The 19267-nt window shown below is 34.2% G+C and overlaps 1 protein-coding gene across 1 annotated transcript in view; it reads right to left on the bottom strand.

Annotated features, from left to right (window-relative positions):
• Lrriq3 (leucine rich repeats and IQ motif containing 3) overlaps window positions 1-19267 on the bottom strand; it is a 123676-nt gene that overhangs the window by 58536 nt on the left and 45873 nt on the right.

Consider the following 19267-nt stretch of genomic DNA (forward strand, 5'->3'; position numbering starts at 1 on the left):
AAAAAAAAAAAAAAAAAATGCTAAAATAATTTTTAAAAATCTTTGAGAATCTAGAAATGACTATCAAGAATGTTTGGACTAATTACATCATAATTAGAGACTGCCATATAAGCATTTAGACAAGCATTCAAATGCGTTTGTTCTGAGAAGATTTGCAGAGCAGGAAAGAAAAGAAGGCTGCACACTGGTGGGCAGGAGTCACATTTTGGCTGGGTGCACAGATACCTCAAATAAAAAATTCAATTTTTCAGCCTTCCTTGAAGCTGAATGTGGTTGAGTGACTCGATTCTATCTAAACGTAAATTTTGTGGCATCATTTAGGAACGTCATTCAACAAACAACTACAAGAATCCTCAATCTCTTCTTTGTCTCTTCCTATTTTCTAATGGCTGGAGTGCACATTGAATGCAGAGGTTACTGCTGCATGGAAGCAGTGCACAGAGGAGGGTAAAATAAAAAGAATGTTAGTTCAGTCTTGAATGAAGGAGTACCTTAACATTAGTTTTAGGTTGTATATTTCTGGAACTTTACATGAGATATGAATGAAAATGTACCTCCCTGAAGTCAGTATCATTATAGATTTTTCTTACTCATAGATTAACATAATTTCGACTGACACCAATGTGGTAACTGAAATTAGTATATTACAAAGGAAAGACTGTAATGTAAATGGCCCTGATTCCGTAGAGCAGTGACAGGTGATAGACAAGGAGTCATAATATTGTAGGCTGAAGAGCCAGTGACCTTTATTAATTTAGAATGAGACATTTTCACTTTGGAAGGCCAACCACAAGCTGTCTCAGTCTATTGTTTAAGAGAAATTATAAAAAAAATTCAAATTTGAGTTCATGGTTTATGTTACCTGACACTTTTAAGTTTACTGAGAGATATAAATCTGAGCTATATCTAGCCAGCCTAAAAGAAGAGGTGAAATGGAATTCAATTTTGTTAAGATGGGTGCTTTCTGTAATCTGCAACAAAACTAATAAATTCTAGTAATTTGGAACCTCACATGGATGAAAAGCTTTTTTGTTTTTCAAATTGAAATTAGTAGTGACAAAGGGAGACTTCAAAGTTGAAATAAGACATATCCTGAGGTAGAAATATCCAGAGGAAAGACAAGATTGAGAATTTTGCCACGGTTTCAAAGCTCATTGTTTCAGAGTTTATCTCTAGTGTTATTATTAATGTGAAAGATAGGGAAATGTATGGAGAACAAAGCCAGTAAGTAAAAGACCAGAGTCTTCAGGATTATAAACTATGTTAGACAAGATCTTTGTAGTTACTTAGCCATACAACCTACTGAAATCAAATCAGGAAGATATAAGGGTTTTAAAAAATCTTTGTTTTAATTGTATAATTTAGAAATACATAATGATCACATTCATCACAGGGAATTTGTACCGGTATGATGTATCTTGATTCCTCTTTTTTCCCATTTCCTCCCAGTCCCCTCAGCTCCTCTTCTTCTCCTTACTTACAAAAGCTCTGTTTCAATTTCTTTCTTTCATTTCTCATTTTTATTCTTTTTCCTTCCTCCCCTGCCACCCAGGATTGTAAGGAAAAATACTGACAAATAAATAAAGTTTGTCCTGAAAACAGCTATCGTTCTCCCACTTCTAAAGCAATCCACAGGCCCCAAATCTGTTAAGTCCATGAAACTGTGCAATACCCAACAAGAAAAAGTTTGCTAAGATCTGCTTCTGATGTGTCCATACATAATAATATACAGGTAAAATGTTTCATGGGAAATACGTCCTTACTCGGGATTTGGTCATTACTACGGGAGAAGTAACAACTGTTTTTCCCACTCTCCTACTTCTAAAATGGAAGTTGTTACTAGTGGTTATCTGGTTCTTCTGTCACCATAGGTCCTGGTAGTGTAGGAGGCAGGTACTTTGTATTTTAGCTTATAGGTTGTCAGATTGTAAGCTACTACATCTCACCTAAGTGAAGAAGACTGTACATCTACTAGTACATGAATCAGAATTGTTTGATTTTAAGTAGTGACCTGTTCAAGATAGTCATTTATTTTCATTTCATGTGAATATCCAACTATAAGAAGCCTAGGGACAATAAGAACAACCCTATAATTTTCTGTAATGAAAGCGCTCATAGCTTTCTCCTCCACCACCCTGTGTGACTTTCTTACAGTCTAAAATAGAGTATCCACCCCAGCATATCAGCTATAGAACAGAGGAAGGTAGAAAGAAGAGAGAAAAGCCATTACCATCTATCTTTGGGGGAACATTTCCAAGATTCTGCCAAATATTATTTCCACTCATAACATGATTTGTTATGCTTAATACAGGTCTGCCATGTTTACATACAAAATCAGAGAAACACTTTCTTTATTAGCTACTTTGGTTTCCCGTAAGTTACCATAGAGTGAGTGGCTTGAGAAACGGGTATTTATTTTCTCACTGGTATGGATGCTGGAATATTAAGGTTCTGATGATTCTGATTCTGCATAGGGCTTACAGATGGCCACTTCACACAGTGTCCTCAGATGCTCTTCTTCACAGGGTGTGTTGTACGGTCAGGGTAGAGAAGACCCTCTCCTGTCTCTCTTTGTAAGGATGTTAATTTTATCAGATCAGGGATTCATCCTTATAATATCATTTAACCTTTAAACACTTCCTAGATCCCTCATCTTAAAATATAGCCACACTAGGAGGTTAGGGTTTCAAACTATGAATTTTGAGAAGAAACAAGTGCTCAGTCCATAACACCTTGTATGGCAATGTGATGAGGATAAACCAAGCTTCAGAAGGAAGAGTATTACCAAAGAAATCAAAGTCTATTCTGAAAACTTTTGTATTCTGAAATATTTGTAGAGGGAGACAGGACATTAGAGAGGGAATAGGAGATGTAATGATGCAAACAAGAGACAGAATTGGTGGGACAGAGGAAGCACATGTCATAGAATGCTGGAAGGTCCCAGGAGCTAGAACAGGCATGGAAACAGGTACTATACTGGCATCTCTAAAATGAAAAAATCCTGTCCATAACTGAATTCAGCAGAATAAAGATTCCGAGAACATTATCATGCACAGTTGTTACATCATCTATGCAATATTTATCTCCTGACTTATAAAACAGAAAAATGAATTTGTTTCATTTAAGCCACTGTTATTTAGTGTAATTTCCAGCCCAAATGATGCACTTCATTTTTCTTCTCTTTTATTTCTTTCTAAAAGGTTCACTTTTAATTTTAAATGTTGTCTCTAAAGGCATATCTATGACATATATGATAAAATTCTGTCTTTAAAATATACCATTGAGGCATTTGAAGATACACAGATTGAGAACTATTATAGCTAAGATATCCAGAAGAAACTGTGTTAAATACATGATACCCATCTAAGTCTCACAAGTAACTGATATTAACACAGGTATTCTAGATAAGTAGCAAAGTTTTTTTTTGAAGACAGTTCAATATTGAATAGTGTATACTCAAAAATTTTATGAATGTGTAACTATATTTGGGCCACATGAGATATACAAATACAGAAATACATCTATACTATTATTATTGGCAGATTTATACAAAGTATTTTAAATTTGATATTTTATCATTCTAGGGCTATATTTAAAATGAAATGATAAAATTTTACCTAATGAAGTGTAAATTTAATAAAAGTTATCAATATATTTGGTCACAGGAGTTCTTTGTACCCATAAATTTATAAATCCTCTAAACACCTTTTATGTGTTTCATATCTTCCAATATTTACCATATCAGAATGGAAAAGAAAACAATTATTCAAATATTTATTGATTTTAAAATATTGCATCCACTCCATATTCAAAAATAGTGAGAAGAATGTTTTACATGTTTGAGAATCTATTTAGTGTCTGGTTCAGTAGATGAGATTTTTTACATCTGTTTACACACTTCACCTTTTCATTATATACGCGATGCAGCTTGTCAGAAAACTTCATGATACACCGATGAAAGACTGAGATTGAGAAAACAAGATATTTCCACAGTATTACAATTAAAGTTATTTTGGCATTGTAACTCACTTACAAGGCCTTTTGAGAATACTTAGTGTGTTCTTGAGCTACATTTTAAGAATCACTATTATTTAGAACAGTAATAGAAAAGAATCACATACAATCAGATCAATTACAAGAAAGTCAAAGTTCATGAAAATTTTCAAAGCTGTAAAAGGAGGAAATTTGGAGACTATACTGAGATGCCAGAGTGGATTTTAAGAATACATTTTCTCCATGATTCCTCTTGAATTCAAGAGAGGGAAAGGAATGCTTAGAAAATAAGGAAAATGAAATGGTTACTCTCAAAATCGTTAGCAACAATATTAACTGCACTAGCAGGTAAGTAGAGGTGTAATGCTAAACGTGTTCATTTAGTTTTTATTGTAAAGTGGATTAAAAACTTGAAAACATATTTCTCCAAAGAGGATATGCAAATTGTCAAGAACTATACGAAAAATGGTCAATGTTAGTAACCACCATGGAAATGTGAATTCAAATCACAATAAAACATCATCTCCTACTCTTCAAGAGGGTTGTAAAAATAAATGAAAGACAACACATGTTGGCAAAGATGTGAAACATTTGGAATCCTATGAACTATTGATAGGAATTCAAAAGGGCACAGCTTCTATGGAAAACACTGTACAAATCCCCCCCCAAATTAAACTAAAATTTAATTAAAATTTTTAAAACTAAATTAATCTCATTTTTAAGTATTTATATAAAAAAAAACAAATCAGAATCTCAAACAGATAGGACTCATAGTTCCCTGCAGCACTGGCCACTACAGTCAAAATACGGAAACCACCTAAATGTTCACTGTCAGGAGAGCTGGTAAAGAAAATGTGTGATATTTGGAGAGTGGAATGCCATCTAGCCTTTAAGAAACACGACAAGTGTGCAATATGTAGTGTTATCGATAAACCTTGAAGAAATGTGCTAATGGAATAACATGTAAGTACTTCATGCGTCCACTTTATGGACATACATAAAATGGTCCATCACAGAACAAAAAAGGGGAATGATGGCTACTGAGGGCTAGAGGAAGTGGGAATTACTATTATGCATAAAATTTTAGTCATGAGCACACTCTAAAGATATGCTGCACATTATAACAACAGCCAATTATAATATATTACACAGTTAAAATTTGTTAACTGGGTAGATCTCATAGTAAATGCTCTTATTACAATAAAATAAATTTGACAAATAATTGTGAAAACACACGCACATAAATAGGTGTGGGAAGGGGTCCAAGGTAGCGGAAAAGAAGTTCCCTGCAAGTAATTCTGCCACAAAGCTGAATCAGGACAGCAAAGGATAAACTATATTTGAGAAGAGAGTGGGGGAGAACTCCAGAAATGAGCAACAATTGATGGAAACCCTAACCAGCCATGAGCGTTGGAGAGTTAGAATAGAAACTTAGAGAGGAGGCAAGCCACAACTTCAAACTTAGCTCCCTGGCCAGAAGCAGGGACACATGAAGTGGGAAAGTGAGGGAAATTCCACAATAATTGCAAGTTTTAAACTCAGTTTGTGGAGTTGGCTGCTCTAAAAGTGACAAGGCCACTCCAAAGAAAGTACCCACTCAAGACTTCTCCCAAAACCCAGAACTCAAGCTATTACAATGGCCATTCTGGATGCCATCTTTGCTCATGAGTCTGTGGCCAAATCTTTGACCCAGCCAGAAACTTTGGTCTGGCACAAGCATCAGTGGATAGTGGTTTCAGGATCCTGAAGCTTCGGAAGCCTGAATCGAACCCACATTTATTTATGAACAGGATCTAGTGAAAGTCTCCTTCCCAGTCCCATTCAAATACCAGCTTCATCTGCATCTGTGCATCAAAAGCTGGGAGGGATCCTAGTCAATTCCCACAGTTCCACGAAGACAGCTGTCAATGGTCCTAACCCCTGCCGACACCTGCATTCACCCAAAAGGAACCAAGGAAGACCCTTCTATACCATGGCTTTAGGACTTCAGCTGCTTGTGTAAAAGAGCTCAGTTAGCACCAAGCTTGTTCACAATGAGCAGTGGAAGGGCCTCGCTTCTTCAACTTCAGGACTATCTACCAATAATAAAAGACGTCACTTCCTCAAACTGCCCCACATGATTTCCATCCTTGCACTGCAACTCCAAACTCAAAAAACAAGGCAACAACCAAAACCAAACCAAAGTACTTAGGGTAGGTCTCTGCCACGCCCTATGCCCATACTAGCACGGACGCCAGTAGTGTAAGCTTGGCTATGTCAAAACATGCACTAGAAGACACAAAAAGTATCTCCACAGACCATAGATTTCAGAACACAGCTGCCGGTGTATATAATCCAAGTGCCACATGTATTTGTCATCTAAGAACTCAAGAAGACATCATCTCTGTCTATAGCTATGTGAAAGTCACTTACAGAAAAAAACATGTTAGCACAAATTGTAAATTACCCCCATGATCTAAAGACGGCCCCCCTCATGTTCCAAAACCTTGAGGCCATAGTTACTAGCACCACAGACCTGAGCAGCATCTGTGCTTGTCCCACAGAACCTGTGAAAGGCCCTTTGCCATCTGGTGCCTGTAGAACATTGCTATTGCCACAAGCCCAGGTATTTCCCATGTTTATCCTGAGAATATGGAAGAAGGTTTTCACAGCTTGTGATTCATGAACCATGGCTACTGGTTCCACCCTTCCTGGCATCATTTGACAGATCTGGGCACAGTCTTCTTTTTCTACATCACTGCTACTGTGGTAGCTCTGCCAAAAGGGTCAATACCATCAGGAATGGACTTGGTGAAATCTTGAGACACAAAATCTTTGGAAGCTTCACTCCACTGAAAAGCCATACAACTATTTTCATGAAATGCTGCAACTGATGAGGCGCTCATAGGCACTGCTGACATCAAGCAAAGATGAAGTCACACACAGACTATGTTTTTGAGTTTCCCGTGACCTACCCAATTTCTCCACAGAGCTCCTTAGACTGTATGCTTTGGGGGCGGACCAAACGTCCGAGTCAGGGTGGCTTGTACAAGTACACCACTGGAGACTGCCTTTCTTTTCTCGTCTCCCCGCACCTTCTTCTCCTCTTTACTGTCTAACTGGGCTGATTTAAAAGACCCGGCCTCAAGCTCAGAAGCTCTTCTGCTCATTCACTCTGCTGTGGAACCTAGCATCTTTTCATTTCATTAGGTTTATGTCCTGAATTTCCTGATTGGTTCCCTTTTATTTCTTTTTTTTAAGTGAATTTTTCATTAATATCATAAATTGTTTTTCTTATTTCTTTGTAGAATTTATCTGTATTCTCTTGCATTTAATAGTTTCCTCAGAATTAATATTTTAAATTATTTTCTTAAGAAGTTCATAGATTTCCTGTACATAGGCATCTGTTTCTAGAAAAACATTTCTCTTCTTTGGAGATGGTATGATTTCCTTTTATGTTTATGTTGAGGCCCGCACATTTGAGTTTGATATTCATTTCTTCCAATTTACAAAGTAGTTTTGGAGGAGAGTTTTTCATTGGGATAAGATAAAGTAGTCAGTTGAATAGGTGATTTGGGTTTGGTGCTGAGCTCAAAACCATAGTCTCTGTGTGATTTCTTCATCTTTGATGATGGTGGCAATACCTAAGCATACCTCGCTGGTCTCTATTGCAGCATTTCATGAAAACAGTTGTATGGCTTTTGGTGGAGGTTAGGCTTTCGAAGGTTTTGTGTCTTGGGGCTCCACAGAGCAAAGGATGGCACTGAGCCTTGTGGCAGGAGGGCACCACAGTAGCTGTGGTGCTGGACAAGGAGATGCGCCCAGATCTGTCAGGGCTAGCACAGGTGACACCTGCAAGGGTGTCATGAAAAATAAAACAAAATTTCATAACAAAATAGTAAGAGTACAACAGCTAAAGCACTCCGTACTACCTTCAAAGTAGTTAGAGAACAAGACATAGAACAATTCTTACAGAGAATAAACAAATAATACAGAATTATGCTTTCAACAAATTAAGATAAACTAGTTGTATAGATGAAACAAAGTAGCGCATATATAGTTTTCCAGCTTTCTTTAAACATTTGTTTAGAGTATCTTCCATTTATTCATGATGTATTATTTATTCATCTCTATGTATTTGATTGTACATGTGACTGAATGCAGGGCCTCCTTCCTGGTAGGAGCTACTGTAAACCTTGTTTTATTTTTCATAAAATAAACATAAAAATGGTGATTTTTAAAAATATTTTATTTGAAATGGACAATTTTAGTTAATATATTCAAGGTTTATTTGTTATAATGACTCAAGAACTGTTAAAATCTAAGTCATCTTCTAATACTTACAAAAAGATGTGAAATATTTACATTCTAAAGTCTAAGGAACATTTCAATCCTATGGGCAACACTTATTAAAACATAATCTCACAATACTTAATTTCTCTATTTGTAAATTGTTCCATGGAACAGGAAAAAGACGAAACTGTTGTAAGCTTAACCTTTATCCTGATATTGCTATCTCAGAAAACACAAAAAATAAAAATAAAACAGAACAGTCTCATTTGCAATTGAAGAACAAATGTTTAGCATACTCAAATTGAGTATTTACCATTCAAACAAAAACACAATGGCTTAGGTTTGATTAAAGAATGCAAACATAGTTAAAAGTAAAAAAAATATGATTTAAATCACATGTAACATTAAAATAAAGCCCTTAATAGGTTTGAAACAGCAAAAATAATCCTCAAACAGTATTAATGCTTTGTATTTAAAACAGTATTTTTAAATATAACTTTGAGAAAGTAGTAACTTTCTTACTTTGATGAAGATTATCTATCAGAAATTACAAAACCATATTTAAAGATGAATGATTATTATGAGGATATGGACATCAAAGTCAGAAAAGGGGGCCAGGGATTTAGCTCAGTGGTTCCACCTCCTGCCTTGCAAGCACAAGGACCCAAGTTTGATCACTGGTACAAAAGAAAAAAAGAGAGATGAGGGAAAAATACCCACTTACCACCACAAACATTCTACCACTTCAAACGATGGGACAATAATCACATTAGAAAGTATGATTTTGAGAAAAAGAAAAATGACCGTATTGTAAATACATGATTTGAAAGTCTAAATTAATTGAAAAATAATTGTAATTTGTAAGATAACTAAAGAAAGTCTAGGTAATCCTTCATAAAATCACTAGCTTGAAATTATGATTTAAAATATTTTCAAACCTCAACAAAAATCTTTTCTATTAATCATATACATATTATATATATGAAATAGGTGAATAAAACTAAACAGCTTAATGAAAACAAGAGATACAAAGATATAAGTTTTCCTTAATTAAATGACCCAATGTTGTCACAACTGTTTTCACATAATCAATTTCTGCATATAATATTAAAAACATCTTTTATTGTATAAGTTATTTTCAATTTTATTTGAAGAAAACAAAGCATAATGAAGACTGGCTTGCACTATTAAAAATCAACGTCATAAAATTAGAATGTTTAAAATATTTTCAAATAAGCAGATACAAGAATATCAGTAGAAAAGCAGTAGATGATGTTCATATAATTTAATTACTATATATAAAAATAGTTTTATCTTTGAAACTGCAGGGCACTTGCAGCCTGATCCACTTAATTTAGAACTCACACAGTGAATGTCATGTGAATTATGTTTCTCCATTTGCTTTTGGTTTGCCTGACAAACAAAATGTTCTTACAAAATTCACTTAAATTTCCTTGACTTGTCTTCTATTTAGTGAAATAAAAAGCAACATGAGGTTAAAAAAAAAAAAAAGGTTTTATCTTTACCATACTGTAAATCTAATGGGAAAAGGATTAAAAGTAAATAATAAAAACAGAAAAGTGTTAGAATGAAAGTATTTATCATTTTATAATCTTAGGGCTGGGAAGAACAATTTTAAAGCTTTAGCCAAGGAATGGATACCCCAAATGCTCACAGATTTGATTATGTTAGAAATAAATTTTCTGAAAAAGCACATATGATACAGGCTAACTTTACTGAAAAGTTCCTTTTCAAATTAAATGGACTATAGCTCTATCTAGAAACTCCATCCATATCAACAGAATAAACAAAATTGATGAATGAACGAAGAAAAATAAAGAAAATTTACAAAGCCAAGTCTCAAAGTAAGAAATAAAAAATAGTCAATTTTAATAAAAATTTACCTTAAACAATGTTAAGTATGCTGATGTTAAATCTCCATTATTTTTAGTAAAGATATTTTATAGTTTAGGCATGTCCACACGAAGTACATGTTTCCTCAAAATTATATTTTACAAATATCTTTAAAATGAATTATCATACTATAGCAAGAAGGAAAACTAAGTTACCCATGAGATATTTTGAAGCAGGAATTAATTGTGCTGAGTTTAATGAAAGTAGACACTCTAATAATAGGAAAGTGCTTATTAGGAAAGGATCCTACAACAAATTTAGTTCACATCTATGTACACAGAAACCCAAAATAGGAAATAGATGGAAATGTGCAATAGGAATATGGCTGTAGAAATACAGAAAGGAGACCAAAATAATGCCAGAAAATCTGTCTTTAAATAAGAAAGAGTGGGTTTAAGGCTTGAGGTCTGGAAAATGAGACAGACAAGAATAGATGGACATATACGTGAGCCAGTTTTCTGCTTGTATAAAAATAGGCCTTCCTTCCCAGTAGGTTTCCCAAAAACCCAAAGAAACTCTGAGTACTAAAGTAAGTGAAATTGAAGGATATCCTGTATTTTTCTAGCATATTTATAAGTTAAAGAAGAAGACTACTTATGGTAAGTGGAAGTGTAGACAAGTGCTTTTGCACATGGAACAAAAGAGCACTTTCAAATGGTGTATTTGGTGAATGAAAGTCTATGAATACATGGTCAGTTGCCTCTTGACTGGTCTAAGAAGGTCAAAGAGAGCAAGTATGTGAGAGTTCTTCGTGAATAGCTGAAAAGAACCTATGATTATGAAAAATCTTAATGTTTTCAATAAGGTAAAAATATAGACATCTTATTGAAGAACATTAAGAATAAAGAGATTTTTATTTACATCTCTATTTACATTTATCTTGTGACTCCTAGGAGAAAGATGATACACTATACATTTTTTAATATTTAAAGTTCATAGAAAACAATTGAATTTTTAAAATTGAGTTTAGTGGTACATTTTAGGGATATAGTACAGTTACATTCATCATTGGGATCTTGAACCTCCACATGACAGGTCTTGGTTTGCATTTTTTCCCCTTACCCCTGCCCTCCCTTCACCCCCTCCTCCCCTCCCCATTTACAAACACTTTATTTCCATCTTTTCATTTCCTCACATTTTTTTTCTTTTCCCTTATTACTTTTAGATAGACTTTGTATAAGGTAGATGTTAAGGGAAGACTATAAAATAACCATGTGACATAATTTATGAGGATCTTCCTTATAACTAGTACTTTATCTATAATCTCTCTCATTTTTCTGTCTGAAGTTTAAATTACTGAACTTTCCATCATTCACTTTAATGCACAAAATATTTGTAGACCAAAAATATAAATATTCTCTGGTTCCTTTTCCTCCCCTTTTCCAGGATGTGTGAAGACATTAAGTACATTCTCTGTTCAGTTCTTTCATTTCTCTAGTGATCTGTCAACAAACCTCTGCAAACCCCACGGCTGTGAGTCTCAGATTGTGTATTAATCTAGAATTCACTTGCTGCCTTCCGAAATTACTTCTACAATCATTGGGTTTTTCTTATTCATATATTTATACAGCAAGACATACTAAATAGTGCCACAGGTTGACTTCCAGAAAACAGGTATCAAGGCATAATTAACATGAAAACAAACAAATTATGGGAAGTCACACGTATCAAAGAAAAATGGGGTGAGAGGCATGAGCCATGACAGCCAAAGTTTCTCTCTGCTCAGCCAAAAACTGGAGCAAACTGTGTAGTGTGAAAGCTCCAGCCCCACACTGAGCAGAAATGATCAGATCCTTGTAAAGCCGAATAGCTTGCTATCAATTCTTTGGAGTCTACCTAGAGAATAGCATGACCTTGCCTTGAAAATAGAGGTGGATTTAGAAAACTAGCAGGTTGAGCTATAAACTATAAACTAACCATATTCCTTGCATGTAGGCAGCAACAAATGGTATCTAATATTATCTATCTGTTGTCTGTATTGCATACCTCCATCCTTGTCTTTTTCAACTAGCTACAAAGTCTTCTCCCTGTAATTAGTAAAGTCTTAAGTAAAGGATATATGTCTTATTTATTTTCTTTTTACTACTAGAGACTATCAGAGTGACAAAAAATGCATGTGATAAATAGCTGCAAATCTTTATTAAATTGTTGAATTTATCCCCTTACATGCTTAAGCTGTAGTTTGCTTCTAAGTCATTAATGTTGGTTCTTTGACCTCAAAAGAAAGATGCATTAAATAAAATTGCCCAGCCTCTATCAGCCATATAGCATCTTCAGATAAATGGCATATACTTCCAGCTGACATGAAAAGCCATTACTTCTCAAAATCCTTAATACTCAAGACAACTCCCAACTCCTTAATACCCATTAGATGTAGGGGATGGACTGACTAAACTGGGCTTGAATTTGTATAACTTGTTTGATTGTACACTTTTTAAAAATCAAGTCCTACCCAGCAAGTTTTTCCTTGTTCTCCCTCTGCCTTTACAATTTCCAGTACAGAACTTACTTGATTCCAATTCTAAGCCTTGAAGTTAACTACAATGCTAAACACATTCTAAGTACCCAATAAATACCCATATTTCAAGTAAAACTATATTTTATTGAGTTTCAAAATGACTGCTAAAAATAATAGAAGTTGATTTTTAAGAGTCTTAACAATACAATTGGAAATCTTACTTCTTAACAGTATAACAACTACTACATTCCATCAACTTATCATTATTTTCCAGTGTAAGGAAACACAACTCACCAACCAATAAAATAATTGATGAAAAAAATAACCATAAGGTTTTTTAATATCTCACATATTAAAGTGGGTGACCAACTACACATCTTGTAAGTCTGATATAGTATCAGTCCCACCAATATTTTCTTAGTATCACTAATATTAAATAAGACAAAGAAGAAAGCAAGAAGCCAATTTGATATTTCTTGGCCTACAATATTATGCAACCAATTATTCTCTCCCTCTTCCCTCCATAGTTGCCTCAATTTAAAGTCTATGTAAAGTAATCAAAACCATCAACTGCACTGAGTTTTCAGGTATATAATATAATGACATCTCACCCTGATTTGGCGGCTATAGTTGGCACAGCCCTCAAAAATGCTATCTAGGTAGTTTGTGATATAAATTCAACCCTGAATTGTCCATTGGTAGCTCTGAGGAACGTAAATCCTTTCTCTCACTTACTCCATAGTCTGTGTAACAAATCATCACATTTTTGTAATAAAAAGAGAACTACACTTCACCAAAGAAGACGCACAGATGGCAAGTAAGGATATAAAAAGATCTTCAACCTCATTAGTCAGTAAGGAAATTATAAATGAAGATAATAAGAGGTATCACTCCATACCTGCTAAACAGCCCATCTTCAAAGCACTAAACACCAAAAGCTGGGGAGAATATGTGGCCAAGCAACCTGGTATTCATTGTTAGTAGAGTATAAAATGATGCAGCCACTTTGCACACTTGTGTGTAAGATTTTTATAAAACTAAATATACTCAACACAGAATTCAGCAATCATATTTCTTGGAAATGATCTACTTGGAAACATATAAAAATACATACGGATATTTTTAATAGGTTTATTTGTGCTTGCCAACCTGGAAGCAGCCAAGATGTGTTTTAGTACGGATAAACCTGTAGACAATAGAGTATTATTGAGAGCTTTAAAAAATGGGTTATCAAGCCAAGATCTGACATGGGAGAAACTTAAATGTGTATTTCTCAGTGAAAGAAATCAATGTTAAAAGGTTTTGTACTGTGTGCCCCCAACTATAGGACATTCTGGAAAAGGCAGAAGTGTGGAAATGGCAACAAGATCAGTGTTTGCCAGGAATTAGGTGGAGAGAAAAATGAAAAGACAGAGCACAAACAATTTGGGGTGCATGGAAAAAATTGTGTATGACACTACAATGCAGATATGTGTCAGCAAACTAAGAATTTCAGGTGCTAAGTATATGTTACTGTTAGCTTTAACAAATGTACTGTTAGTTTTAACAAATGTACCACTGCAAAATGCAAGGTGAGTACTGGGGAAGTTATGTGTGTAGGAATAATGGGTATTTTAGAAATCTCTATATTTTTCTCTTAATTTTGCCTTGAACCTAACAATGCATTTAAAATAAGGTTCACTAATTAAAAACAAGAAAAACTGATATGATGTAAGATATAATATGATATGATACAAAACAGAAGTCCCTAAAGACACATTTGTTATAAATGTTCTACATTTATGTTATAAAAAAGTAGGTAAAAACTTTTACCCATTACAAAAAAAATATTTTACTTTGCAAATAAAACACAGAACTTGAAAAATATATAGAACTCTCAGAAAGAAATCAATATCACCTAAAATTTACCACACTAATAACTACTGTTAGCATCTTGATAACTATGCTTTAATCTATTTCTATGCATATGGAACATAAAATAATTTGTTTATAATTTTAGTCTTTATTAAAACATAATATATCCTCTGGTTTATAACAGCAAATATGAATATATAAACATTTAAGAGGATATATTTAATAATAATTAATGGACCAAGTACACCGGAAAGTTTATATTTGAGAACAATTTTATTTCATTAACAAAAATGCCATTCAACATGGCATGTATATAGTTCCATCAGTCTTTATTATGGGAAAAATAATCTTTGAAAATAAGCAAAAATCAGTTAAATTGTTCTAGTGTGAAACCACATCAGTAATTCTTTTTTTTTTTTTTTTTTTATTGAGTTTATTGGTACATTTAGGGATACAGTACAGTTACATTCATTGTTGGGATCATGTACCTTTACATGGCAAGTCTTGATTCTCATTTTTTTCCCCTTACCTCTGCCCTCCCTTCACTCCCTCCTCCCCTCCCCATCTACAAACACTTTATTTTCATCTTTTCATTCTCTCACATTTTTTTCTTTTCCCTTTTTGTTCTTCTCCTACGTATCACACCTTCCCTACACCTTTAGCTCCTTTCCTCCCATTTCTAAATGTCAGTAATCTTATTAGAATCTTATGCATTGTTGCAGAATATTCACACCAGGGAAACTATTTGGTATTTACACATGTGGGACTTATTTATTTCACTTAGGAGTATATCTTCAATATGTATCCATTTTCCTATGAATGAATCTATTCTCTCGCTCTTTATGGCTGAGTAATATTCCATTTGATAGAAAAACCACAACTTCTTTATCCAGTTTCCAACGGATGGGCTGTCACATCAGTAATTCTTAAGCATGACTTTAGTACCGTCGAATGCCATATTAGATTATGTCGGATGTTTTCTGGACTTCTTTAGTGCTACAAAGGAGTACAAGGTATAAAGGTATAAGCATTCAGTGCAAAGTTTTCAGAGAGTTTCAGAGAAATTCCTTCCAAAAACGCTGTAGTAGGTTATCCTGCAGACAACTTTTCTGTTTTTGTTTATAACCAAGTAGAACTAAGCATCTGCTCCAGAAGATAAATCATAACAATGGATGTGAAATGTTGTCAAAATGGACAGTATTTGTTAAATTCTAAGAAAAGATTAGACCATGATTCTAGGACACAAACTGTCAAAAGAGAAATCTGCAAGTTTGATTTCTTCCTTGTTCCTTCTCCTTTCCATTCCTTTCCCTCCTGCTTCCTTCTCTCATTCTTTTCAATGAGGTTTAACTAGTAAAGGTTCCTGACTATTACTTTCTTAACTCACTGATCCTTTCCTCTCCTTTTAACAAGACTAAATCATCTAAATGAAGCCTCCAATTTGAAGAGAGGGACAGGGAAAAAGAACAAGCAGTATCACTACCATAAATAAAGTGCCTCCACCTCCGTCCCTAATGAACCCCTTTCCTTTTGGTCACAATGAGTTCAACTATTTCCCACACTATATCTCTGCTATGATTCATGTTTGAAATGTAGAGGATACATGAAATAAGGCCATGCATTTACACAAAGTACAAGAAATGAAGAAATCACCTCATGGTCAAGCTTATGTTAGTATAATTTTATAAGGAACTTGAAGTTAAGGCCCCAGTGAGGAACTGCTGTGTTTGCTATGACTCCCTGTATGTTTCCCTAAGTGATCTCTGAAGTCTGTGGCAAAACAGATTTTAAATCTTCTTAGGTGTCGCAGAAAACTCCATACCAATAGTATGCAGATTTCCCTAAAATATATAATAATAGTATCCAAATTTCCCTAAAAATTGTTTTAGCTGAACCACCACAATCCTGAAATTATATTTGTCCAACTTAATCCACACAAGCAACAACCATCCCTCTGACTAATATCTGTAAGGGACAGATAGATAATTCCCAAAATGTTCCACATCCTCAATTTATTCTATTCTGACACAGTTTCTATCATCACATATATTCCGCATAGCTGCTGTCCTTTGGTTCTGTACAGTGTTTAACATTGATTCCTCCTTCACAAATTCTGGGAATTTATTTGGACATTTGGTTTATAAACGTATTTCTGAAGTGAACGTAACTTCACTCCTCTCACTAATTTAACTTTAAGTTCCTAAAGATATGGGACGTTTTAAGCCCTTTAAATCTCTTTATTCCCAAACACAAAACAGATTCAGACATTGATTACTTCATCTAAATACGGAACTCTGAATAAAATTCTGTCTAATCATTTCTATTGCTTTCTTTATGCATTTTACGAACTCCAAATTTTAAATGCTAATCTGTTTCCACTCCTCCTCCTTTCACCATTTCTTGGGTCCAAGGTTCTCTTAGGCACTGTATGGTGTTCTTATTATAGTTTCTTATAAACTCAAAGGCACAAGGAACTAGATAGATAGGTAGTGAAAATAATTAAAGAATAGTATATTAAGCAAGTGAGTTGAACAGGAGACTGCAAATGAATCCAGAGGAAGGGTGAAAGCCAAGTCTATTCAGAAGAACAATAATTCATTGAAAAATGAATCTTACACTCTAAAATAATTTCCATTACTTTAAGAAACTGAGCATAAGACAATGTTTACAATATTATGCTAATTGTAAACAATGAAAATACATATATGAAAGAAGAGCTATTACAAAGTGAAATTAAAAGTGATGCATTTCATAGAATTACTAAAAATATGAGATAAATCTAACCCATCAGAATAATTGCAGATTTCTGTGCATAAAATTTAAAAGCCAAAAAGTTAAGCAACAATGTAATTCAATACTTCAAAGAAAATAACTGTCAAACTACATTACAATATGTAGCAGAGCTATCCTTCAGAATTTATGTTATACATTTTGATCCTTATTTACACTTTCAGTTTCTCAAATTAAGGAAACTATTGGTATTTACACGTGTGTATTATTTATTTCACTTAAAAGTATGGCCTCTGTGTGCATCCATTTACAATAAATGTCAGTATTTTCTCATTCTTTATGGCTGACTAGTACTCCATTTTATAAAAAAAAATCTTCTTTATCCAGTCCCTGATGAGCAATTGGGCTGTTTGTGTGAAATAGGAAGAAAAGGTCTAAAGTGGAAGGGGAACTGTGAGAAGTAGGGGAAAAGGAAAGAAGAGGAAAAGATGGGAAAAGGAGAAAATAAAAATAAAGTATTTTTTAAATAGGGAGGGGTAGAGGGCTTGAGGGAGGGCAGGGAAATGGGAAAAAAATAAAACCAAGATACATCATGGAAAGGTACAAAATCCCAATGATGAATGTAAAATGTACCAATTAACTTAATGAAAAAAAAATAGAGAAAATAAAATTAATAATAAAAAAGAAAAGAAAAAAGACACATCTGGCAGACTGGACTAAAAAACAATAAAAATTCATCATAGGGACTATACCAATAAAGTGAATGAAAAAACAAAACAAAACAAAACAGCACGAGGCCTGGGATTTAGTTCAGTGGTTCTGGCACCTGCTTTGCAAGTGCAAGGATGTGAGTTCGATCCCTGGTACCAGGAAACAAACGAACAAACAAACAAACAAACAAAAAACAGCAGTTAACAATTAGAAATAAAACTCTTTTCTTTAAAAAATAAACAGACGGGGATTTAGCTCAGTGGTTCTGGTGTCTGCCTCACAAGTGCAAGGACCTGAGTTCGATCCCCAGTACCAAAAAGTAAATAAATAATTTAAAAAATAAAGAAATCTTTGTTTCCTGCATGGTATACACCTCACCAGCATAGATATGCATAGACTGAAAATGAAAGTATGGAAAATGATATTCTGTGTGAATAGAATCCAAAAGCAAAGAGGAGTAACTGTACTCATCCACCAAAGCAATGTGAAAAGTAAATTTTGTCAGAAGTGAAAACAAAGCCAGAATAATAATAAAAGGAACAACCTATCAAAAAGTTATAACAATTGTAAACATGTATGCACTGAACCTTGGCAGTCCCAATTCACAAAGCAAAACTGATAGACAGGGCCCAATACAATAATAGTGAGTGACTTCATTATTCCACTCTCAACAACAAGGACATCATCAAGAAAAAAATCAACAACAACAAAACAGAGTTAAACTACACCATAGATCAAAGGCACTACAGTCATCTAAAGAACATTACATCTTAAAAACTGCCAAATACACATTTTTATCAGGAGCTAATAGATCATTCTCCAAAGTAAATCACTGTCCTTAAAGAAAGTTTTACAAAATACACATAATTAAAATAATTGTTTAATCTTCTCAGACCATCATGGAAGGAAACTTAAAATCATAAAGAAAAACTACAGAAACTCTACATATGTGTGGAAGACTGTGGTTTTGAACTATGAGTGTGTCACTGGAGAGATCACAGTCAAACTTTAAATGCTTCTAGAATGGAAAGAACGGGGAAATATAACACACCAGAACTTGTTGGATACAAAGAAGGCAGTTTTAAGAGGATATTGCTATTGGTACCCATATCAAGGAGTCAGATTTCAAATAAATAATGATGTATCTAAAGGTCTTAGCAAAACAAGAAAAAGAAAAAGAAAACCTAACCTAACAGAGGGGAAGAAATCACAAATATTAGAGCTAAAATTGGGCCAAGGATTTAGCTCAGCGTTTGCACCACCTGCCTTGCAAGCACAAGATCCCAAGTTCGATCCCTGGCACACACACACACACACACACACACACACACACAA

This window comes from Fukomys damarensis, unplaced genomic scaffold, assembly GCF_012274545.1.
Source record: "Fukomys damarensis isolate Sample0158 unplaced genomic scaffold, DMR_v1.0_HiC HiC_scaffold_33, whole genome shotgun sequence".
In the NCBI taxonomy this organism is placed as follows: Eukaryota; Metazoa; Chordata; class Mammalia; order Rodentia; family Bathyergidae; genus Fukomys; species Fukomys damarensis.